Source organism: Rhinolophus sinicus, linkage group LG01 (genome assembly GCF_036562045.2).
Source record: "Rhinolophus sinicus isolate RSC01 linkage group LG01, ASM3656204v1, whole genome shotgun sequence".
In the NCBI taxonomy this organism is placed as follows: Eukaryota; Metazoa; Chordata; class Mammalia; order Chiroptera; family Rhinolophidae; genus Rhinolophus; species Rhinolophus sinicus.
In genome coordinates, this window is record NC_133751.1 from 163,900,482 (window position 1) to 163,927,492 (window position 27,011).

General features: G+C 34.3%; 1 long non-coding RNA gene across 1 annotated transcript in view; it reads left to right on the forward strand.

The window, feature by feature from the left end:
- LOC141572868 (uncharacterized) overlaps positions 1-27,011 on the forward strand; it is a 698,703-nt gene that overhangs the window by 251,736 nt on the left and 419,956 nt on the right. The gene's annotated exons all lie outside the window — the stretch shown is intronic.

A 27,011-nucleotide genomic window follows, 5' to 3' on the forward strand; every position in this document is an offset into this window, starting at 1 on the left:
GGAAGCTCTTAAAAGGAACAAACAATAATAGCAAATATAAGCTTGAAATGTAATGATGTATATTAAATTTTAATGAAGCTAATGATATTTAAGCTTTGGCAAATGTACTATGGCATTTCAGCATATGAATGGATTGTTTATTCTCCAGTTCTCGGTTAAGTACACAAAATCTCATTTTTAAAACATTCATTAACTTTAATACTAAAACGCTGAGTTCTACTAGAAAAAAAACAAACACCTAATTTATATGGAAAAGGATGTGGAAAAGGTAATTCACCTTTCAAAACATCACGTCAAGTCTATAACTTGTCTTGTTGTTCATGAGCTTTGGATTTTATGAGCCAAATCATGGCATCCAACTTCATGTTATAAAATTAGGCTATCCTACAACCTTTTAGGGATGATGTCATTCTTATCCTGTAGCATCAGCTCCTGAGAGACTTCACATCATTAATAAAAGTATTTTAAGTTTCTTGGCAAAAGGCTTTAGAACTCTTTTGTTTGTTTTTGTTTTTTCGTTTTACCCAATAAGCAGTGGTAAAACATCTCTTCTTTTTTTTTTTTCCCCTGAGTAGTGCCCAATGAAGTGTAACCTCCATCATCCCCCTCCCCTGCCTTTGGTATGATCAGACACTAAAAGTATATGTAATATTAATGTGTAATACATAGTTTAAAATGTTTGCTGGTGATAGTGGCCGCAACCCTAGACTGTTAGAAATGCTCCACTCCAATGTCCAGCCTCCAGCTAACTGGTCCTTGGCCCCCCACCCAGCTCTTTTCTGCAGCAAACGTTTTTTCTCTCTGGCTCATTTCTCTGAGGCAGTAGATAATTAAGCTCTCTGCTTTTGCCACCTCTTTTTCTGCATGCTCACTGAGGAGTCTGAGGAGGGAAAAGGTCCCTTTTTTCCACGAGAGAGTTTTCACGACAATAATCTTTGCTTAGATAGAAAACTTGACCTCCTTGAGCTGCTCATCTTGTTTCTGAGGTTGTAAATTCTTTTAGCCTGGCAATTGCCCGTTGCCTTACTTCTTATTCCTTGACATTGCATGGTCATCTCCAGTTCCTATTTGGGAATGTTGTCAAAAGCCCTCTGAGTAAGGCTTCTCAGGTTGTGCTTTCTTTTATTTACGTTCCCAGACTAGTGTTCTCTCTAGCGAAGCACCAGTATTACTTTGTGTTAAAGATGGAACCTTTACTTTCTCTAATAATAGGTTTTAAATCAGGAGTAAGAGAACTTTAACTCAGCCAGCACGGAGGACAGAATATATGGTGCAGTGAATAAACAAAGACCTAGAAGTCTTTTGTCAGCCTACAATACTCCCTGCGATTGTGTTTGATAAAATAATAATAATTACCGTGATGGCTGATGCTTGCTCCTGAAAACCTGTAATTTCTAACAGCTGTGGCACAACCATGACAGCTACCAGCACATATAAAATAAAATGTATGCTTCTCTGAACGGAGATTGCCCATATATAAATACCCTATTTATTGTGCCTGTTTTGTTAAATTAGTGATTTACCTGAAACACCATAAAGATGTATATATTTTCAAAAGTTTTGCTTTATGAGACCTTAGGGAATTTTGAAGCCAATGAATTACTTTAAATAAATTGATAAATAGGCCTTGTCATAATATAGCTTATTAGATGAAATTTGTTATGCTGTGGCTCAAATTACACAAATACTACAAACCTAATATTAACTAAACATTTATCCAAAAGGCAGAAATTTCCCTTTCCCCCCAGCTTTAGTACTATCAAGGGACTCTGGCAGGAGAGGAATTCCATACGTGATTTTCATAGGAACCAAGTAGTATATTACCAAATTTGCATTTTCACTGTCATACAGTTGACCAAAGGGAAGAGAAGGTTCTCTGCAGTTCTGTTTATTGTTACATCATTTAACACCATTTGCTAAATAAATACCTACTACGTATGTACAAGGAAGACACTCCACTTCATCTTAGGAAGAGTACACAAATCACATACCTGCCTCAAGCTAATTTATTACAAGTTTATTTGAAATAATAATTTTGATACTGGAATAAACACTATAAGTATTCAGAGGTGAAAAATTTGTAGTTTAATGAGACAGGAAAAGCTTCAAAAGGAAGAAGTCCGGAATAATGTAGTTGCAAATGACGATAGAAACTGACCCTGGTTAGTGTAAAACAGGAAATGTGTTTGTTTGTTTGTTTTCCTGTATCCACATGGATATTTGGTGTCAGGGTGGGTAGGGCAAGCCAGGTCTTCATGGAAAGAGCACTATTTCTCAGAATTAGAGGGAGGTATTTAGAGCAGACAACCCGTTCGTAGCCATTAAAGACATGGTATTTGGCTGAATCTTGATTTCAAGGGGCCGAAAGAAGGAGGGAGTGAGGGAGGGAATTCTAGGCTGAGGGAACAGCAGAAGTAAGTTTGCAGATATGGGAAACTTCAAGTGAGAGAATATACTGTTCACTTGGGCTTGGCTATAATATGCATATTCTGTATACTTCCAGTTCAGGGCAGGGTCAGAATTTGGAGGCCTCATAGGTAAATTTGTATCACAATGTGCATATGTTCCTTTCATTCTTATTTTTTTCTCCAGGAGGTTTTAATATTATTATATATGTAAATGTAAAATATGTGCCAATCAATACAATGAACAAAATTCTTCCTAAGTTGGTGTGAAATCATAAATATGTTTGAAACAATACTGCATGCTGATTTTTCATAAACAATTTGATATCCCTTCACAGCTTGGCTGAAGCTTCTTGACTCAACAGGGAGGTAGAGAAAAACCACCATGTTTGGCCTCTGGTCCTGAAATAAAAGTAGTGGTTTGATTAAATGCCAGTTGGTTGTAAATGATAACCCACATAAACAGTGGGAAGTCATTACGCTTAAGCAGTGAATTCTAATTTAATTTTATGGCTTTTGGAAGAAAATCCCTTAGGCCAGTCAGCAGCAGAAGCTAAGGAATGGTGACTGAGCAATGTGTTAGAGGAACTATATAATGCTGGTAGGCCAGTTCTGAGGTGACCTACCCCTGCAACAGGTAGCTATCTACCAAGATTTTTCCCTCATTCTTCTCATGAGATCATTTTGTTTGATCATTAACATATAGATGCTAAACTCATGTAAAGCCACACCAGCAAATTTTTGTGTTTCGTGTTCATGTATTTCAATTATCTATTATATTTCTATATTTAAAAAAAAATCCCTCAAACTTAGTACCTTTATATCTAACAATCGTGTGGCTGGATAGTTCTTCTGCTTTATATGGTGTCATCTTGTGTTCCTTGGTACTATCCAGCTGCTATCTTGACCAGTGGGAAGGAAACAAGATGGTTTCACTCACAAGCCTGGTGTTTTGATGGTGACAGCTGGAATGCTGAGCTCACCTTCATGCTGTCTCTCCAGCGGGCTTGTCAAACTTTCTGCATGGAGGCTTTGGTCTCCAAGAGAACAAAGTGGCAGTTGCCAGTCTTTTTAAAGGTTAGGTCTGAGGCTGGGATAACATCACTTCCACTGTACACCATTGGTCAGAATAGCCATAGGCCAGCGTTGAGCGAAGGGGAGGGTAAACAAACTTCACTGCTTGATGAGACGAAGATCTAAGAATCTGTGGAAAGAGGACCCTATCATACACAAAATAGGATTTCGTAGAGAAATTAATCTTGGCAAAAGGTGAAAATTGTTAATATGTATAGTTACATGACCTTTACAGGTTAATGGAAAATTATTATCTTTGGTCAAACTGTTTCTTCACTTCATGAAGTCCTGCTGAACAAGTGCTGTGGAGATCCTTATGGACTTCCCCCTATGAAAATCTGACGTATGGATCTGATATTTAGCTAGTGCCTTCACCTCTATTCCTTTTGTGACTACTTGGATTGTGCTTGTTTTCTAAGGCTGTTCCTCTTCAACTTTTTGCTTGATAGGCATGTCCCTGGCTTTTCTCAAACACTAAACTGTATAGCTTATTTGTTGGATGTTGTAGATGTGTATCCGAGGCAACAGATGCAATACACCCTGTTGTCTTGGCAGCACATATACTTTAAGCACTGTACTGCTTCTCCTAACGCTGATAAGATTGTCTATTTTGGCACTGACTGACAGTAAGTGCAATAACTTGTAAAGATGCCTTTTGGCGTTGATTTGGCTTTGCAATCAGCGAAGACAAAGTGGAATTGCTTTTCCACATTTTGCGCTGGGGTTGTTGATATTATCTGATCTATACAGGGGCTCATATAACGATGCAGGTTGTATTAGGGAGGCATCTGAACTGTCTGGCTAGAAGAAAGTTATTGTACAATCAGGACAAATTAAACAAAACCAGCATAGCAGTCGAATGGTGCTAATACAGGAGCAATATTTGTTAACTGCTAGTATATGTCATATAGCAATGTAATCACATTCAGTATAGGAAGCAAAAATTACATAGACAAGCGTGAGAACAAAATATCAAAGGACCTTTGGTAGTAGCCATGATAGGGTTGAATTGATTTAAACACTTATAAAACCACCAAGATATGCTTCCGACTATTTTGAAATGTTTTGGATCAGAAGAGGAAAGACAAAATAAGAAATAAAATGTAGTTTTTAAAATTTACTTTTGGATGTCTTTCTCAGCCTCTGTACTTCAGTTCAATAAGCATTTATTAACTTGTACCTGTTGTGCATGGTTTCCTGTGTTCATACATTCAACAGGATTTACTGAGAACCTGCTACATCCCATACACGGCCAGGAAACGAGCTGGTACGCAACACCAAGCATAGTTCCAGCCTCTAAGGAGCTTCTAGACTATTTAGGGAGATAAGTAAAAAACACACATTCTTACAATTGAGATAAATGGTACATATAGGCACCTAAATGCTCATATTTTTAAAAACTCAGCATTTCAGAGGGTTATATGGTAAAGAGTTTATTTTTTATTCACTCTACAGCTCAACATGGTTGCTCCTTCTTGGGTAGCAATCAGGGTAGCCTTCCATGGGCAACAACTCAGGGACACGTTTCTTCCGTCTTGTGGCTCAGTTCTCCTCCAGACCCTCAAGTTTTCCCTGTTTAGCTGGAATATAGGGGAAACAGTGGAAGGTTGTGTGTGAGGGTTTTATGGGCCTGTCTTAAAAATGCGTACCTCACTTCTGTCCACGTTCTTTTCAGAATCCAGTCACATGATCATATATAACTTCAAGGTAGGACAGAAAATATAATCTAGTTGTGTGCTCCAGAGGAGGAGAGAAAGTATTAATCAGTCTGCCATAATTTGAGTGAAAAGAACAAGGTGCTTTCAGATGTGATAAAGGAAACAATATATATGTAAGACAATATCATCATGAAGGTTACAGTTTTGTTGGTGAAATATACAAATGAGATATTTAAATAATACCTCAAGGCAATTTGTTTTTGAATGAAACTCAGAACATTAGAGGAGGAATATTTTGCCGTCTTTGAATCTCTAGGTGACCCTTGAACAACATGGTGGCTAGGGATGCCAAGCCCCTGTAAGGTTGAAAAATCTGTTTATAAATTTTGACTCCCCCAAAACTTAACTATGAATAGCCCATTGTTTACTGAAAGCTTTACCAATAACATAGTTGAGTAACACATATTTTGTTATATGTATTATATACTGTATTTGTACAACAAAATAAGCTAGAGAAAATAAAATGTTACTGAGAAAATCATAAGAGAAAATACATTTACTGTATTTATTCGAAAAAATCTGTATATATATATATATATAAATAAAAGATCTGTGGACCTGAGCAGTTCAAACTCATGTTGTTTAATGGTCAACTGTAATTCCTTTTTATATGTGAAGAATGGAAGTCCTTCCAACATAAGCTACTGTTCCATTTGTTTGTGTATTCATTTTTTTTTTTCATCGAAGTCTTGTTTTCATTGTACAGATCTTTCCCTTCCTTGGATAAATTTATTCCTAAGTATTTTATTGTTCTTCATGCTATTGTGTATAGGATTATTTTTTTTTAATTTCTTTTTTGGATATTTCATTGTTGTTGTATAGAAACATAACTGATTTCTGTATGTTGATTTTATATCATGCAACTATACTGAATTTATGGATTAGTTCCAACAGTTTTTTGGTTGGATCTTTAGGATTTTTCTATGTATAAGATAATATCATCTGCAAAGAACTGTACTTCTTCCTTTCCAGTCTGGGTTTATTTCTTTATCTTGCTCGATTGCTCTAGCTGTGACATTCAGTACTATGTTGAATAAGAGTATGGGCACCATTGTTATAGTACTTGCTAAGGTAATATGGCTAATTAGTGTCACAGCTGGGTTACGTACTTACAGAGAAGTTTATAATGTGCACACACACACACACACACCCTCTTACCCATATAATTGATTCCTATTGCCTATTTATTATCATTTGAGCCAACATATTCAGTTGCTTACTCAGTGCTGACCTTTCTGTGGAGGAAGCTGATCAAAGGGAACCTGGTACCACAGTAATATTCTGCATTTTCTAAGTCATCTGTAAATTTACAAAATGAAAGTTTTCCTAGTAATTTCAGATTTATGTTTAATGGAAGGCTATCTTTATACATGATAAGATCAAGTATATCATTTCTTCTTGCTTTTTTCAGACACATAGTCAAAAAGAATTATTTGTCTGCAGTAACTGCCGTTAGCTGAAATCAGCTGTCATGGATTGTATTTGGTATGTCAGAGGTCTTGTGAGAATCAGCTATCAAGCATGGAATAAAATTGTACAGTTGCTATAGGTCAAAGGAGGGAATGTTTTTTGTTCATGGAATTTTGACATTGTGTCAAGTGTTGTATAACTAGTTATATTTAACAAAGATGAGGTTCCCTGGAAGTCTTGTTAAAAATCCTAAGGCACTGGAATAGCTCCAGATTATAAAAGATTCATATTGTGAGTTTAATTTTCCTTACAGTGTTTATGAGATACTGAGTAACTATTTTCCGATAAATCCTGATCTAAGGCAGTTAGAGGGACTCATACTTGAAACTCTGAATTTGACTTTGTTGAAATTTTTCTAGATTCTGGGTAGATGCTAATAAGCTGATAATGATTATTTTTCCATTGATAACATTATAGAGTATAGAAGCAGATCAATAAGCGATTTTGAATCAGTGCTCAGTAAAGTATTCAGAATTCTTGGTGAGTTTTCAATAAATGCAAAACCATGAAACTGCCAATACTGGCAAGCAATCAGTAGTTGGGAGTTGGGTGCTAAGACTCTTGCCTTCTCTCTTAGTTTCTAACCACTCAAGAATCACAGATTGGTCATCCACAGGGTATACTTAGCCTGTGGATATGATTAATTTGGAAGACAGAGTTCATTAAACTTTTTGTAGTTGAAGCAATTTGAAAATCAGATGATTTCCCTTAAAAAACCCAGCTTTCTGGATTCTTGTGACAAATCAGAACATTTGTCACATTCTGCTATGACAGCAATCAGAATTGGCTTCCCCTCTGGATGGTCGAGTACTCTCCAGCATGAACCTGCTTCACTCACTTATATTACCTGCCTCTGAGTCTGTGAACCCTCAAAGGCTTGAGGCTCGTGTTAAAAAGACCTGTTCCTTCCTTTTAAATTTCTAGTGGTGCCCTTCACTCCTAAGTGATGTCCTCTCAAGATGACAACTTACTCTCTGAGCTCTGTGAGGGAAAACACACTACTTAACTACATTTTGTAAAAGTATATGTGCATAAGAAATGCACAAAAACCGATACAGGCACACAAAATTCATCTCGATTTATCAAGCTTAGAAGATGTATAATTATTTGCTGATCAGGATAAGGACCAAAGTTAGTAAAATGAAATGTAAAAGGGAGAAATGTGAAGTCCTAAATTTACTTAAATATGAATGCACAAATACAAATATTGAAATACAAAATCAGTTAGGAAATGCCAGATGGTAGATACCTAATTTGGTAGTACTTTTATGAAGACAAAGTTTTAGTAAGTGAAAAGTTCAATATGTCAGTAGAGTGATATGACTGTTAAAAAGATGCGAAACGAGGTGCATTAATAGAAATTAAAGTGGAAATAATGGAAATTGTGGTCTTTTTAGTCTCTTTGGCAAACTGGGTATGGAGGAAGGTTTTGCTGAAATTGTAAAAAGTCACTGACCACTGAGCGCCAGGAAATGTGAGAATAGGTGATGTCAGTGGAGAGGGGCCTAGGAACTAAGCCATGTAAGGAATGGCTTAGAAAGACTGACTGAGAAAGCCATATGTGTAAACCGGAGAAGAGAAGATGGAAGCGGGTAAGGGAAATAGGCAAGGTTTTAAATACTTGAAGGGTCTTACGCAGCAGAGTGTGTAGGTTTGCACTCTGCATCTCCAAGGAGCAGAAAATAAGAGAGATCTGTGTATGATTAAAAATGTGGGAGAAGGTGAAATGCAGATTGGGCAGCCTACTGAAACGAACCACTATATACAGAGCACTACGGAATCTTTGTTAGCGTGAATTTTGACCATATACTAAAAAGACAGAGATCTCCAAGGACCAAGATAGACAAAACAGAATCTTGACAAGGTGACTTCCTTTCTTTTTTTTTATTTTATAATTTAAAACTTTGTAAATAAGAGTCACAAAAACACGAGACAGAAAAACATCTAATTAAAGTAACTTGGAGTTCTATGTTGTAGAGAAAGTTACTGTTAACAGTTTTGATTATAGGCTTTCAAATTCCTTATGAGGAATTATACATATAAATACAAATATTTCTCTATCAGAATTGGGATTCTACTATAACAATTTTCCTGTAATGCTTCTTTTCCACTTCAAAATGCATCATTAATGCCCTATCCTTTCATACTAGTAAATGTATATTTAAGTTATTTTAGTAGTATACTATAATAGTCTGTGTTCCTATATCATAATCAATAACAAAAATTAATTTCTCATTGGAAATCTGTGCTGTTTCCAATTGTATAGAATGATGAAAATGATGAAATATTTTGTTTAATTATTTTTGTTGGATATATTTCTAAAATTGGATGATAATATCAAAGAGTATGCATTCTTTCAGGAACTGTGATATATTACAAATTTTCCTCCAAAAAATGTTTCACAATTTATACTCCCACCAGCTGGTAATGATGGAGACATTTTCCAAACACCTATATTAAATTCAGTGGTATCATTATTTATTGTGTTTTCCCAGTTTAAATTTTTTGGAGGATGAATATATTTTTCTTTGATTATTGAAAGGTTTATATATTTTTCATATTTTACATTTATATTTATATTTGGGGTAATTATATATTCATACATTTAGCCCATTTAAAAATTTGGTTTCTTTTCATTCCACTTTATTCTTTTTATTAAAATATATTTAACACACAATATTATATTAATTTCAGGTGTACCACATAGTTATTTAACATTTATATACTTGAAGAGATTGCCATAAATCTAGTAACCATCTGATACTGTACAATATTTTTATTCTATTATTGACTGTATTCCCTATGCTGTATATTACTATATCCCTTTGACTTATTTTATAACTGAAAGTTTGTACCTCTTTCCTCCTTCACCTTTTTTGGCCCTTTCCTCATGTCCTGCCCCTCTGACTACTATCAGTTTTGTTCTCTGCGTCTATCGGTGTGTTTCTGTTTTGTTTATTTGTTTTGTTTTGTTTAGATTCTAAATATAAGTGAAATTGTTTGGTATTTGTCCTTTTTCTGACTTACTTCACTTAGTATAATACCCTCTAGAACCACCCATGTTGTTGTAAATGGCAATATTTCTTTTTTTTTTTTTTATACCGGAGTAGTATTTCTGTGTGTGTGTGTGTGTGTATCTCCTTTATCCATTCATTTATTGATGGGCACTTAGGTTGCCTCCATATCTTGGCTATTGTAAATAACACTGCAGTGAACATAAGGATGTATATATCTCTGTAAATTAGTGTTTTTATTTTCTTTGGATAGATACCCAGAAGTTGTATTACTGAGTCATATGGTAGTTCTCTTTTTAAGTTTTTTGAAATCTCAGTACTGTTTTCCACAGTGGCTGCACCAATTTGCAATCCTGCCAATAGTGCAAGAGGGTTCCCTTTTCTCCACATCCTTGACAACACTTCTTATTTGTCGTCTTTTTTATAATAGCCATTTTGACTAGTGTGAGGTGATATCTCATTTTAGTTTTGATTTGTATTTCCCAGATGATTAGAGATGTTGAGCATGTTTTCCTGTGTCTGTTGGCCATCTGTATGTCCTCTTTGAAGAAATACCTATTCAGGTCCTCGTCCCATTTTTTAATTGGATAGTTTGTTTTTTGATCTTGATTTGTATAAGTTCTTCATATATTTTGGATATTAACCCCTTATCAGATATGTCATTTGCAAATATCTTTCTCTCCCATTCAGTGTGTTGCTTTTTCATTTTGGTGATGGTTTCATTTGCTTTTTCATCATTTTTAATCTGTCATGCTATGCCCTCTGGCCTGCAAAGTTTCTGCTGAAAAATCATCTGATTTTCTTATGGGGATTTTTCTTGTATGTACCTAGTTGTTTTTCTGCTTTTAAGATTTTCTCTTTGTTTTTAACTTTTGTATTTTAATTGTGATATGTCTTGGTGCGGGTCTCTTTGGGTTCATCTTGTCTGGGACTCGTTGTGATTCCTGGACTTGGATGTATGTTTCTTTTGCCATGTTAGGGAAGTTACCAACCAATTTCTCTGAAGAGGTTTTCTTCCCCTTTCTTTCTTCTCCATTTGGGATCCCTGTAATGAGGTTGTTATTATTGTCCCACAGGTCCCTTGAACTCTCATTTTTTTGTATTCCTTTTTCTTTTTGCTTTTCTGATTGGGTGATTTCCAATATCTTGTTTCTCATGTTGCTGATATGTTTTTCTGCATCATCTAATCTATTGATGATTCTTACTTTGTATTTTTCATTTATTGTATTCTTTACTTATGATTTAAAAATACATATTTTTTCTGTCTCTTTGTTGAAGGTCTCACTGTGTTCATCCATACTTTTCCTGAGCTCAGTAAGCATCCTTATGACCCTTACTTTGAACGGTCTATCTAGTAGACTGTTTACCTCTATTTCATAGGGTGCTTTTTCTAGGGTTCTGTTTTGTTCTTTAATTTAGAGCATATTCCTCTGTCAGCTCATTTGGCCTAAGACTCTGTGTTCTATGTGCTAATTAGATCTTCTGCATCTATGGTACTGAAAGAGTGCCCTTATGTACAAGGTGTCATGCGGGGCCCAGTAGCACAATCCTTCATCATCAGGGCCAGCTGCTCCAGGATTTTCCCCCGTCCAGGCTGTGCGTGCCCTCCTGTGTTGGGCTGTGACTGTTATGGGCACACGGTTGTGCAGAGCTGGCCACTGGCAAGGCCTGGTTGTAACTGCTGCTGGTGTGCTTGTGTTTAAGGCAGGCCTCTAGTGTGGGTGTCTGTGAGGCTCGGCTTCTACTGTTGTGGGTACTTTGGTGTGTGGGAGCTGTCTCCTTGACCCTGTTTGGGGGCACACAGCTTTGGAAGCCTGCTGGGCTGCTCCTTGGTGCTTGGGGAAAAGGTGCCACTTTTGAGGTCTGCCAGGGATCACCTGCCAATGACCAATTTTTTTAGATGATCATCTTTTTTTTTTTTTTTTTAATTCCTTTTCAAAAGCTCTTTAAAAAATTAGGCTATTAACCATTGTCTTTTATAGAGTTAAATACTTTTTCTTGTTTATCATTTACCTTTCAAACTTATTAATATATATATCAATACTTTGATTAGTCTAAAGTTTTACCCTACTTGTAAGCTAGTAATTTAGCTTGCTACAATTTTCATGGATTCCGGAAGAAGATATGAGACGTCTGGACCAGAGAAAATGGACAGTTATTACAGTAATAGCAGTAGCCGCAATGTCAGCTTCTTTTTAATCTTATTTTCTAGGCCCCAATTCCCACAGGGCTTCAGGGCAAGGACCAGGTGATATTTGTACATGTAGTGGGTACATTACAGGATGGTAACCCCAAGCTTTGAAAATCCCAACATTTTATAATAGCCTAGAAGAAAATTTGCCCTGAGGGTGTCGGGACAGTTTTTTCCTGCGGGCCCCGCTAGGATCTCCAGCTCCATCCCCCTCCTCCTCCTCCCTTATCGGAGCTGTCTCCGGCCACCATAGTTAGAGGCCTCCCTGTCAAAACAATGTTGAGCGATCACAGCTGATAGGGACAGACCACCCCGGCACCCCAGCCAGATGTCCCCCCCAACCTGGAGGCCTAACCCTATAAAACAAAGTGCCCGACCCCAGTAAGTGCTCAGTGTTTGGGAACAATCCTGCTGAGCCCGCCAGCGTAATAAAGCCATGTTCTCCCTGATCTCTGCGTGCCGCTTGAATCTCTCAGTGCTCGCCACTTTTCCGCAATAAGGGAACATTACTATGCTGGACAGCAAACAAGCGTATGCTATCTCTGTTTCCCAAGGCTGTGGCTAAGTAAACATACTTGAAAAGGTAATTCAGAGAAGCTTTCAGTGCCTAAACTTGCAAGACATGTGAGAAACCTATGGAGATCTGTCTTCTGACAGCATATGCCACAAAAAGTTTATAGTAAAATTTATCATTCTTTCTTCTTAGTTTATTTGTTAGGCTAAAAAAGTTATTCCCTTTTTTGAGAGTCTTATTAAACGGTTCAGTAGGAGAATTCCCACACTGGTACTTCTCAAATGTTTCTACTGAGGTATTCCAACAGGAGTGTTCTGCCTCATAAATGAATTTCTAAGTTCCCCATTCTGCCTTAAATATTCATGCAGATGATTTTTTCTATTCAATGAAATATTTGTTTTAATGTATAAATAATATTTCCCAAAATTTGAGTAGAATTCATCCAGGAAGATGTATCTTGTTCATACTTTAGCTTTGACAATTCTGACATACCACATTCCTTATAACACTAGTGATGCATATCCAGTACTGACTGTGCACCAGAGTTTGTTCCAAATACATAAATATATATATATATACATATATATTTGTATTTACATATGTATTTTTCCAAATACATAAATATGTATATATACATATATATGTATATGTGTATATATATGTATATGTATATATGTGTGTGTGTGTGTGTGTGTGTATATATATATATATATATATATATATATATATATATAATTTTATTTTATTTTGCTCCTCCAGTAATCTGAGATAGGTACTATTTTCACCTGTTTCACAGATATAAAACTGAGGCTCAGAGGCAACATAAATTTGTTCAAGATCATATTCCTGAGTTTGAGAATTATAATCCCAATTCATCTGATTTTAATAAGGAATTTTTCCTTTTGCTTCATGTCCTTGTAAAAAAATTGGACAAATGTAGGTATACAATTGATCAGAGGTGATCTGTGCAATGTTGACGTTTTGCATATCTGTAACTCATTTAAGAATCTAATGAACTGTGCATCTTCTCGCAGGGGGTAAAATGTTATCTCTCACTTATACCCATATATGTACACACAATATTGCACACACTTTTAAGGGACATTTTAACTAATATATTTAATATTAGTATATGGTGGCATGGGAGAATCTGTATGCTTTAAGTTTAGTTATATGATATATTTTCATTTATACTTTAGTGCTTTTAAAACGTTTGGTAGGAAATATTTTTAATAATTTAATTTCACATCAAATACTTACATAGAAAGTACCTAATGAGATAAAAGCAGAGCATCTCTGGTTGAAACAAACGTGGCATACTGAATTATTTGGCCTTGTTTTTATCATCCTAGGGAGCCAGAATGGAATCTGGTTAAGAAGACGGAATCTGGAATCAGGCAAGGGGGGTTCAAATCCTGACTCGATGCAAGAGTAATTTTAATAATATTTAACAAGTGGTAATGCTGGCCATGGACCAGTCAGAATGGACATAGCCTGTAAACAATTGATTTAGCCACATCAACTCATAAACAGCTCTGGCTCTGTCACTTATTAACAGTGTTTTTGTCTATAAAGCAAGAATATCAATGGTTATTATCTCGTGGGATTTTTATTGGTATTAGATGTTATAATGTATATAAAGCACTTAGAACAACAGTTTGGTAGAAAGAGATATTTAATATTAGTTGCTATCATCATCATCTTCATCATCATCGTGAATAATACTTGAAGAACATCCATGGAACTCTAGAACTTAGCTAAAGCCCTCTGCTTAAGAGAAGCCAGGGAAGATCTTATTAAATAAATGGTGCAAGTTTCTAAAGGATGCTATTTGTGTAGGAGAAGTAGTGTTCAGAGAGATGTGGAAAAGCTAGCAAAAAAGGCAGTGACATTCAATAGGCATAAATAGAAAGTTCTGTATTTTAATTGAGATTAAAAACAACAACAGCAAAACCTACCTGTTTATAGAAAGGGGAACAATTCCAAGAATTAAAAGAGATCCTAGTGAAAAATACTCTAGGATTTAGCTAACCAATTAACTCCAACTGTGGTTAATACGGTTTTTGGGTTTTTTTTTGTTTTTTTTTTCCCTACAGCGGCCAGATTAATGCTGCTACTTTGATTGGCCATAATCACATCTGTAATATGTTGAGTTCCAGGCACCAATACATGTGTAAATGGACACATATATTGAGATCTCATAAAAATCTGACCAGGAAGGTGAATAATAAAGGGTTTCAAAACCAGGAAAGGTATCAAGGAGTGTTTTGCCTAATGACGTAGAGGTCTCAGGGAGAGCTGATGGTGATTTTCAGAGGCCTGGTTAAACTTGGCGTGGAAGAGTTTACTGTGCTTTGGAAGGAAGGAATAGAACCGATTGATGAAATTCACAGAAGGGCAAAGTTCATCTCCACATAAAACACGCCTGAAATAAATTTCCCTGCTCACTGATGAGAGGACTTGCTCTTTTTCAAATAGATGTGCTCAAAAACAGAGAGGATAACAGAGGGGGTAAAGCATGCTGTAAAGGGAATTTTGTCATTGGTGAGGAATTAGTAATCTTTTGGTTTCCTTTCTAAAATTCTTTAAAATTATGACTTCAAGGTATGATACAAGTTGGTTATGAAGGATGAATGAAAGAAAGAAGGAAAAGTATGGGAGGAGAATATAAATAACTTAGTCTAGAGAGATTTTATCTAAGTGTACGAATTTCCTAAGAACTAGAATTCTGGAAGAATAGAATAGGCTGCTCTCTGAAGAAGTAAGCTTCTAACTTTAGAGATGGTCACTGGATGATATAGTCATAGATCCTTGGCAAGTAATGGGTACTTAGAAAATTTCATTCTGTTGAATAAATTATCACCTGTCAGGAATGTTGTTTGAAGAATTCTTGAATTGTTGGATGATGTACTACATGAATTCTAAATATTCCAATTCTAAGCTCTTATTTTTTAGTTTGTTTCTGTCTTGTGTCCAAGTATATTCTGTGTTATTTGTTCCATATTTAATTCTCTCAATGCCCACTTGAGAAATATCTCTATTTACTAAAACCAAATCAATATTATATGAACCAAATATGATTGCTATTCCAGAGTTCTTTATTGCTTTTACCAAGCTGCTCATTTTACTTTGATTTGATTAATAAATCTTAGTGATGTTTGATCATTCTTAGAGGAGAGAGATTTTCCTTGCTTATCCCCAAATCTCATAAATGTAGAAGATAAATAATAAAAGTATTGGCACTTCAGGTGCTCATTAGTATTTTAGAGTATGTTTGAACATAGATTTTTATTATTTTCTCTAAAATACATGGATTATAACTTTTTATTTCTAAGAATAGTATAATTAAGTTATTAAGTATTTAATTATTAGTCCACAATATATAACATGTTTTAATAACATTTTTCTCACAATAAATATATTTATTTTATAAAATAGGGCGAAAACCATACACATAAAGAGGAAAATAGAGGTTAGCTACTGTTTTAGTTTCCTAGGGCTGCCATAATAAATGACCTCAAACGTGGTGACTTAAAACAACAAAAACTTATTCTATCCCAGTTCTGGAGACTAGCAGTCCAAAATCAAGGTGTCAGCAGGGTTGTGCTTCCTCTGAAGACTCTAGGCAAGAATCCTTCCTTGCTTCTTCTAGCTTCTGGTAGATGTTAGCAAACCTTGGCATTCCTTGGTTTGTAGCTGCAACACTTCAGTCTGTGCTTCTATCGTAACACAGCCTTCTTCTCTATGTGTCTGTGTTATCTCTTCTTATAAGGATATTAATCATTGTGTTTAGAACCCACCTTAATCCAGTATGACCTCATCTTGACTAATTACATGTACAAAGTTCCTATTTCTAAATAAGGTTGCATTCTGTGGTTCCAGGGACATGAATTTTTGAGGGGACACTATTTCATCCATTATACCTAAAATCCCATTTCTGTTAATATTTTGATGCACATCCTTTCATTTTTATTTTGCTCACATCTACCATGAAATTGAGATCTTGATACACCTACTACTTTGGACCTGCTTACTTCATTCGATATTATGAATATTGTCTTGTGCCATTAACTGATTTCCTACAGTTTATATTTCCGATGTACCAAATTAACCAACACTCCATTGATGAATATATTGTGGTATCACTGCCTCCTTTTTGCTGTTACAAATAAGGCTTTGAAGAACTTCCATGTATGTAAATCTTTGGATACATCAGTGATTATCATTTCCATAATGCGAAATCCTGTGCTAGAGAGGACCTATGCTTCGTCCAAGTGTATATCTTTTTTCAAGGCATTTAATAATACTTAGCTTACACCATTTGATATTCTGAATAACAGATTAGTAAAGGGAGTGTATGCCTTTTTGGAAAGAATCAGCTTAGTTCTGGGGAAATTTTTATTAAACTTCTGGCATGTTATCTCATCAATATATATCTTTAATACATGTGTGTTATGTAGATTATTTTCCAGGTTAGATCTTGAAATAAGGCAATTTTGGGTTTTGGGTACGTATTTTATATGACTGATTAGAAAGGACGACATTCTTGTCTTTCTCCTCTAATCCCATTCTTTTTCACATGTGTTTGGTCTTCATCATCCATCGTGGTAGATTCTAAAGAACATGAGGGGAGAAGAGCAAGTAAAGAGGACCATGTGCCTCAGGTTTTAAGTCTTCCTTTCAATACTGCTTTGAAAGCTAGACTTGACCACATATGTGCACCAATACTTCTAAATATCAGTCATTACCTGTCTATCAAAATAAAAGTATCTAAGATATTCTATGGGACAATTTAAACTTTTTTAAACTAAATTTTGTTTGTTGGTTGTTATTTCAATAGAAGTATTTAAATCTATTTTGGCTTTATCATAATCTTAGATCCTAGAGGGGTCGGTAATAAAATCATAAACTTAGGTCCTAGAGGGGTAGTAATATACATCAGCAAAGCTAAGAAGTTAAAAGCACAATGAATCCTAAACACAACAGACTGAAAACAGTGCTTCGGGCATGCCCCCATCTAAAAAAGCATGTTTTACTCATTTCTACTGATTTCTTGCTATGTGTGAAAAATGGGCATGCGGTTGCCAGATTGTGATTTTCTTTTTTCCCCAAGGAAGCCAGATATTCAAATTTTTGTGTGAAATATCCCAATTTTTAATCATAGATAAAATTGTAAAGTGTAAATGTATATAAGGCAAAAATAACACTTTTGTAGAGAATATTTGCCTTTACAGCATCAGCCTATGACATTTGGTCTAAACTTGAACTTTTGTTTATTGAAGTGTTCACTTTTCTAGTAAGTTCACGGTTGCATTTTTTGTAGCCAGAGTATCAGTTTGTCACCCCTTACCTTTAAATAACCAAAGGCCACTTAGAATGGGGGCAAAAACAAAATTAAGGATATTGTGGTATACTTTCCAAAATATGTTAGCACACAGCTGGTCAACCTTAAAATTGTAATGTCAACTTAAATCACTTTTGTGACAGTCAATCAATTCTGTTTGCCTTTCAAGCATCTCGAAAGGTCAAATGGAGACTTTTACTCTTTGTACATAAAAACACTCAATCTTATCTATCAGAATAATGTAAGAATATTGGTTAGTAATGTAAGTCATGGAGGAAAGCAGGATATCCAATTAATAAGTCAACTGATTTAATATGTGAAGAACAATTTGTATGGGATGTACTTAAAGCACTTGATTTAATTAATTGATTGAAAATGTCATAATTTGGGTATTTTAATTTTCTTTTATAAAAGTTTAGCTAATGGTAGTATCCTAAATGCATTTACTTTAATACTAATTCTCCTGTGCATTATTCTTTTACATACAATTTTTCCTAACGTGATCTAAATTATAATAAGGCCTATGATTTTCCCACTCACATAATAATTAGGAGTGTTAATATTCATTATGATGTGTAAATAAATAATTGAGATAAAGTTGATAATATTTCTTTAGAGCTAATGTTAAAATAGCTTTTAAATAATTCTGGTATACAATGCCAATTGTATTATATGGATCACAAGATCCTAAATATGAATTATTTACTATTTGCTCATGTGAAGTTGACAATTTAATTGGTTGTCTTCAGTGTGTGCGATGTCAATCACAGTATTTATTTACAATCTAGTTGTCTTGCTCTAGTTTGTCAAGTGAAACAAACTAGTGTATTTCTGACTGAAATAGATTCTTTTGTAATGGCCAATCACAATTTGATTTTCCTTAGAGAGTCTTCTTATTTCTTGGTTCAGGCAAAAGATACAAAGAGCTATAGACTAGAAAATGACTTAAGTGCCAAACTTTAATAGAACAAGGGATAATTTAAAGGAAAATATTGACAGAAAGAGGTGTTAGAAAATACACACTTCTGTCACTCTCAGTGGTTTCCCACAGAGGTTTGAACCAGTGGTTTCCCAAAGAGGGCTTGTGTGAAATAGGTAAGAAATTTGTGGAAGAGAAAAATAACAATGACCTATATAAATTGATGAATTTACTGCTCTACAGAAGTGATAACATTATCGTCCAGACTGGGTTATTTGGGAAAAAAGAATAACAGTGCAAATATTTTAATTTGAGCTTCCTTTAGTTCTCATAGCTCTCTAACTACAGCACGTTAAGTGACATAAAGAAATGCTTTTGCCTGACAAGTTTTAAATACTTAAAATTTTAATATAATGGCAATGCCCTGATAAAAATTAATACAACTTGTTAAGGTCTTCCTAATTAGGAAGGTACAGTGAACCTTTCCCGGAATGATCCATATGCATGATACTTGACACTATGTTGGATAAATACCGGAAAGAGTCAAATAAGGTTTATGACAGTCCAGGGATCTACACATCTACATAGAAGCGACTTGCTAATTTATAACAACAAGAAGTTTTTTTTGTTTGTTTGTTTTTTCATCAATTATGGAAAAGTCAAGTATGCATATTTTCACAAACCCAGAAATTGTGGATTTGGGTGTATGTGTGGATTTGAGAGAAATTGTCCATATTTTTGTAGGGCAAATTTGAAACTAAAGATGATGGATAGGCTGTTTTTCATAATAATAGCCTTTATTGAATATACCATTAAATTCATGCTTTTGAAGCATGTAACTCAGTGACATTCACAGAGTTGTACAACCATTACTATCTAATTTAAAAACATTTTATTGCCCTAAAAATGAACTGCTGTACCTATTAGCAGTCACACATTCCTCCTCCCACAGATTCTGGCAAACATTAATCTATTTTCTATTTCTGTGGATTTACCTAGTCTGAAAATTTCATATAAGTGGAATCATGCAGTATATGGCTTCTGTTTTCCAAACTGGCCATACCTTTTTACAATTGTAGTAGTGTATGAAAGTTCTGATTTTTCCACATCCTCACCAACACTGGATAGTCTCTGTCTTTTGTATGTTAGCCATCCTAGCGAGTGTGAAGTTGTGTCTCATTGTGTTTTCTTTTTTGCATTTTTCAAGTGACTAGTGATACTGAGCATTTTTTTCATATGCTTGTTGGCCATTTGTATATCTTCATTGTAGAACTGTCTATTCAAATCCTTTGCCTATTGTTTAATTGGATGGTCTTTTTATTGTTGTGTTGTAAGGGTTCTTTATGTTTTATTTATACAAGTCCCTTATCAAGCATATGATTTATTTTTTTTCTATTCTGTAGGGTTTTTCTTTTCACTTGAAAATGTCCTTTGAAGCACACAATTTTTACTTAAAAATTACCAATTATGCATTCTCTTTAATACTCTCTGAGAGGCAAGTGAAAAACAAAAATGGATTTTTAAAAGAAACACATCTGACAATACTCAGAATGGGGGAGGGGAGAAATTAACTAGCAAGCACAGTACCTTGCACATATATAGTGAGCACCACAACATTTGTTAAATTGAAATGGCTTGACGTTGAGGATCGTAATATATTTGTAAGACTGGACAAAATGTAAGTTAAACTATGAGAAGCTTTGAGCAATTTCTTTTCATTGGCATCTATTAATTGATCTTGTTTCTTTACAACAATAACCCCCAAGTTTTTAAAATCTTCTCATCCATTCATGTAGCTTTGATTTTCTTGGTCATATTGATGCAATGTCAAAAGTAGATTTCAGTAAGTTAGAGGTTTTCTTTCTGCTAATTTTTACTTGAAATATCAGTATACCTGAAGGATTGATATGGACTATGTCACGTAATGAAAAACAAACAAACAAACAAAAAAAACCCTTCAAGTTTGTAGTGGCCATAGGTCAGCTTTAAATTGATCTACTTAAAGTTTTCAACATATTTTTTTAATGCCTATTTAAGATATGTAAATTCTGTGTATACCTTTCTTTTTGAAACTTCAAATTTTATGATTAAGCAGTTTCAATCAAACAAAATTTAATAGTTATAATAATATTCCTGGAGCAACTTGTGGTCTTCAAACTGACCTCATTATGCTCCTTTTAAATGGGAACAGAATTATTGTTGAGAATCCTTAACTTAGTGCAGGGATGTTGACATTTTGTTTTTGAGAAGGAGATCATGCCCTACAAACATGATAGCTGTGAGAAACTCTTCCTGAGGTTTTTGCGAAGTACAGATATAAAACCCACTAATGCTCAGCAAGAACTATGGAATGCTTTCATATGTCACTGAATTACATTCTCCTAATAGGTAAAATGCTTTGGACATCTCTGTATTAAGCATGCACTTTTTTCAGGCCACCGGGATTCAGTGCAATAATTGGTGCAAGAGCTGGAATTTTTAAATATATTCTAACAGCTTGAAATAATGCCAAAACCAGGTACCACTTATTTAATTTAATAAAATAAATCTGTTCAATGTGAATTTATTTAATCCCTATTTTATGCCAGGTCCTTCTACATGCGCACAATATCTCATTTAATTTTCACATATCCCTCAATAATGTATTCTAAATGCATTTTGCAGATGAAAAATCGGAGCCAATGAGAGATTAAATGGCTCGCCCCAGGGCCAATGTGAGGATTCAAATCCAAGTGGGGCTCGAAGACAAAATATTTCTTTGACATCATGCTATCTCCTGTTTAAGGGAAGGAGTTAATGTGTTTGTAAAGGTACCTAAAATATCCCATGAAGTAAAAATGGAGGATCTAATCCAAGGTGTTCAGCATTCACCTTGGAAACATTAGTGCTTCTCTTACTTAATGTTGCTGAGTCTAAAAGGGACTATGATGATTCTAATAGTTTTAGCTGCTTTATTTAGTAGACAGAGTTGCTTGCTTCTGTTGTCTGTTACCCTTTGTTAGTGGTTAATTCCAATTATTTTTCATTTCAGAGTTTCCATATACTTTAGAAAAGTTCTAAACACCAAAGTTAAATGAATAGTTACATAAATGTTAGCACTGTTTCACATTTTCTCACTCAGTAATGTCTGTGTTTTTCTTCTTTTATTTGAAATAGTTACAAATTTGTTTTTTTCTTGTAATGAGAACTTTCAAGATGTACTCTCTCAACAATTTTCAAATGTATAATAGAGTGTTATTAGCCATAATCACCATGCTGTATATTACATATCCAGGACTTATTTATCTTATAACTAGAAATTTGGACCTTTTTACCCCCTTCATCCATTTCATCCACTCCCTACCACCTGCTTCTGGCAACCAGAAGTCTGCTCTCTCTATGAGGTTATTTTTGTTAGTTTGTTTTTGTTTTAGATTCCACATTTAAGGGAGATCATACAATATTTGCCTTTCGCTCTGACTTATTTCACTTAGCATAATGCCCTCAAGGTCCATCTATGTTGTAACAAATGGCAGGATTTCCTTCTTTTTTATAGCTGAATAATATTTATATATTATATATCACATTTCCATTATCTATTCATCCATTGATGGACATTTAGGGTTTTTTCTGTGTCTTGGCTGTTGTAAATAATGCTGCAGTAAACATGGAGGTACAGATATCTTTTCGAGATACAGGATTCTTTATCTTCAGATAAACAACCAGAAGTGGAATTGCTGGATCATGTGGTTGTTCTATTTTTTTTCAGTTTTTTGAGAAACCTCCATACTGTTTGCCATAGTTGCTGGACCAATTTACATTCCCTCCATCGGTGCACAGTGGTTCCCTTTTCTCCACGTCCTTGTCAAAACTCATCTCTTCTATTTTGATAATAGCCACTCTAACAGGTGTGAGGTGATATCTCATTGTGGTTTTGATTTGTATTTCCCTGATGATTAGTGATGTTGAACATCTTTATATGTACGTGTTGGCCATTTGTGTGGCTTCTTTGGAAAAAAAGTCTGTTCAGTTCTCTTGCCCATTTTTAAATCAGATTATTTTCTATTGAGTTGTATGAGTTCTTTATATATTTGTTTAATAACCCCTTATCAGATATATGTTTTACAAATATTTTCTCCCATTCCGTAGGTTGCCTTTTCCTCTTGTTGGTGGTTTTATTGGCTGTGCAGAAGCTTTTCAGTTTGATGTGGTCTCACTTGTTTATATTTGCCTTTGTTGTGTTTGCTTTTAGTATTAAGTCCAAAAAAATTCATCACGAAGACTGATGTCAAGCATACCCGCTCTGTTTTCTTCTAGGCATTTTAAGGTTTTAGGATTTACATTTAATTCTGTGGTTCATTTTGAGTTGATTTTTGTGTATGATGTAATACAGCAATCCAGTTTCATTCTTCTGTATGTGGCTGTCCAGTTTTCCTAACACCATCTATTGAAGAGACTATAATTTCCCCATTGCATATTCTTGACTCCTTTCTCATAAACTAATTGACTACATATATATGTGTGTGGGTTTATTCTGTTACATTGATCTGTGTATCTGTTTTTATGCCAATACCATACTGTTTTGATTACTATAGCATTGTAATATAGTTTGAAATCAGAGCGTCTAATGCCTCCAGCTTTGTTTTTCTTCTTCAAGATTGCTTTGGATATATGGGTTCTACGTACATACGGATTTTAGGATTGCTTTTTCTATTTCTGTGAAAACACCATTGGGATTTTGACAGGCATTGCATTCAATTTGCAGCTTGTTTTGGATAATGTGGACATTTTAATAACATTGATTTTTCCAATCCATGAGCACAGAATATCTTACCATTTATTGTATTTTCAGATTCTTTCATTAATGTTATAGTTTTCAGTGTACCGATTTTTTAACCTCCATGGTTAGATTTATTTCTAGGTATTTTATTCATTTTGATGCAATTATAGATGAGATTGCTTTCTTAATTTCTCATTCTGATAGTTTATTATTAGTATATGTAAATGCAGCTGACTTTTGTATGTTGACTTTGAATCCTGCAACTTTACTGAATTTGTTTATTAGTTCCAACAATTTTTTGGTAGAGACTTTAGGGTATTTGTACATATAAAATAATTCCATCTGCAAATAGAGACAGTTTAGCTTCTTTCTTTCCAATTAAGATGCTTTTTTATTTTATGTATGTATGTATGTATTTATTTATTTATTTAGCCTAATTGCTTTGACTGGGACTTCCACTACTTTTTAAATAAAACTGACGAGAGTGAGCATCCTTGTCTTACTTCTGATCTTAGGAGAAAAGCTTTAACTTTTTATCATTGATTATGATGTTAGCTGTGGCTTGTATACGGTCTTTATTAAGTTGAGGCATGTTCCTTCTATGAGTTTGTCAAGAGTTTGTTTTTCTTCATCATGAATGGATATAGAATTTTGTCATGCTTTTTCTTTATTTATTAAGATGATCATATGATTTTTATTCATTTTGTTAATGTGGTACACCACGTTGATCGATTAGTAGATGTTGAACCATCCTTGCATCCCTGGATAAGTTTTGCTTTTGATGAATTTCAGTTTATCTATTGCTGCTTGATCTTCCAGAGTCATATCTGAAAATAACAATAAATAAATTTGCCAAATTCAAGATCACACACAGTTAATTTTTATATGTGCTATGAGGTAAGGGTACAACTTTATTAGTTTGCATATGGATATCTATTTGTCCCAGCATCATTTGTTGAGAAGACTATTCATTACCCATTGAATTATTTTGGCACCTTTAAAAAAAAAAATGACCACAAATGTCAGGTTTCTTTCTGCACTTTCAATTCCATCCCCTTGATCTGTGTGTCTATCCTTACGCCAGTACAACACTGACTTGATTAGTATAATTTTGTAGTTAGTAAGTTTTTTCCTTTTTTTTTTTAAGACTTTATTTTTAGAAAGAAGCTTTAGGTTTGCAATGTAATGGAGAGAAAAGTACAGAGATTTCCCATAGAACCACTGACTCCACACATGCATAACCAACATTATTATCAATATCAATTGTGAATGTAGTAAATTTGTTCCCCTGGATAAACCTACATTGACACATCAAAATCACTCAAACTCCTTAATTTCCTTTAACATTTACTCTTGGTATTATACATTGTATAGATTTGGACAAATGCATATTGATATATATCTATAGTTATAATATATAGAATATTTTCACTGCCCTAAAAATCTTCTGTGCTCTGTATATTCATCCCTGATAACCATTGATATTTTTATTTTCTCCATCGTTTTGCCATTTCCAGAGTGTCATGTAGTTGGGATCATACAGTATACAACCTTTTAAGACTGGCTTCTTCCATTTAGTAATATTCATGTAAGGTTTCTCCGTATCTTCTCAAGGCTTGAAAGCTCATTTCATTTTAGTGCTTAATAATATTCCATCATCTGGATGTACTACAGTTTATCCATTCACCCACTGAAGGACATTTTGGTGGCTTCCAACTTTGGACAATTATGACTTAAACTGCTGTAATCTTCAATGTGTAGGTTTTTGTGTGGACCTAAGGTTTCCACTCCATTGGATAAATACCAAGGAACATGATTGCTGGATCCTGTAGTAATGATATGTTTAATTTAGTAAGAAACCACCTATGTGTTGTCCAAAGTTGCTGTACCATTTTGCCTTTTCACCAGCAATGAATGAGAGTTCCTATTGCTGCAAACCCTTGCCAGCATTTGGTGTTGTCAGTTTTCTGGATTTTGGCTATTCTCATAGGTAGTAGTATTTCAGTTTTTTGTTTGTTTTTATTTCCCTTTTCCTGATGGCATATAATGTGAAACATCTTTTCATATGCTTGTTTTCCATCTGTGTATCATCTTTGGTGAAGTGTTTGTTAATGTCTTCGGTCTATTTTTAAATTGGATTGTTTCTTACAGTTGAGTTGAAAGGATTCTTTATATACTTTGGATAACAGTCCTTTATCAAATATGTCTTTTACATATGTTTTTCTCAGTCTGTGGCTTGTTTTCTCATTTTCTTGATACAATCTCTTGGAGAGCAGAGGTTTTTAATTTCAGTAAAATCCAGCTTATAAATTATTTATTTTATAGATCATATCTTAGATGTTGTATATAATTTCTTTACTTGTTATAGGTCTGTTGAGATTTTCTCTTTTCTCTTGAATCTGTTTCAGTAGTTATGCTTTAATAGGAAGTTTTTCATTTCACATAAGTTATCTAATGTGTTGTCATCCAATAGTTCATATTCCATTACGGTCCCTTAATCTGTAAAGTCAGTAGTAATAAGCCCTCATTCGTTTCTAATTGCAGTAATTTGAGCCTTCTCTCTGTTTTGGTTGTGGGTTTAATTAAATTTTGTAAATTTTGTTTATCTTTCCAAATAATGACTTTTGATTTTGTTGATTTTCTGCTGTTCTTCTACTTTCTATTTTATTTATTTCTGTTCGAATTTGTATTATTTTCTTCCCCCTAGTTGTTTTGGATTTAGTTTGCTTTATGTTATCTAGATTCTTGAGATGTAAGTTTAGGTTACTAATTTAAAATTTTCCTCTTCTTACTCTTCTTAAATATATGCAATTCAGTCATTTTTATTGCAACTGAGAGTCAATGTATCACAGAAAGTTGGTGGTTGATCTGGGGGAAAGTACTATTTTTATTAAATGATGAAATAGTTTGTCATTGGTAATATTGTTTATGAATAATACAAAATACAAATATGGATGCTTTTAAGTTAGGACTATCCAACTCATAAACTTGGCTGACGGAATTTGCCTCTACACTGCTCCTTTAAATAACACAAACACAACTGAAAATCACCTGTTTTCTCCTTTATGGTTCTCCCTTATTATTCATGGTATTGGCACTTTCATTCTAAAACTATAGACAAGAATGGCTTTGAAAAATTACTACTCTAGTAAATTAATTTGGCCATGTATATCTATTGGTCAGCAAAGTTCACATGGCCCTAGGCACTGATAATAAATGTCTTGGTCTTCTTACTGCTTTATCACTGTTCTTTTTCTTTTGTGAAACAAAAACAAAAATCAGAAACGTTAAGAATGAGAGTATAAAAATTTTACAAGGGCGTAATAGTTGAATATTATTTCCTCAGTGTTTTCATGATGTCAGTATATATAGCAAATGTGACTGATACAGGAATAAAACTGATTATTACATCAGCTATGACCTTACCTGACCTCAATGTACATACTCAAGAAGTTTTTGAATAACTGAAAGTGTGCTATTTTTAATGTATAAAAAAGGAGGTTGGAAAACTTAAGTTATATATATGATGAAAGGATAATGTACAATTTCTCAGGTATGGTGTAATCTCCATATCAACATATTTCTGAATGAGATACAATGGAA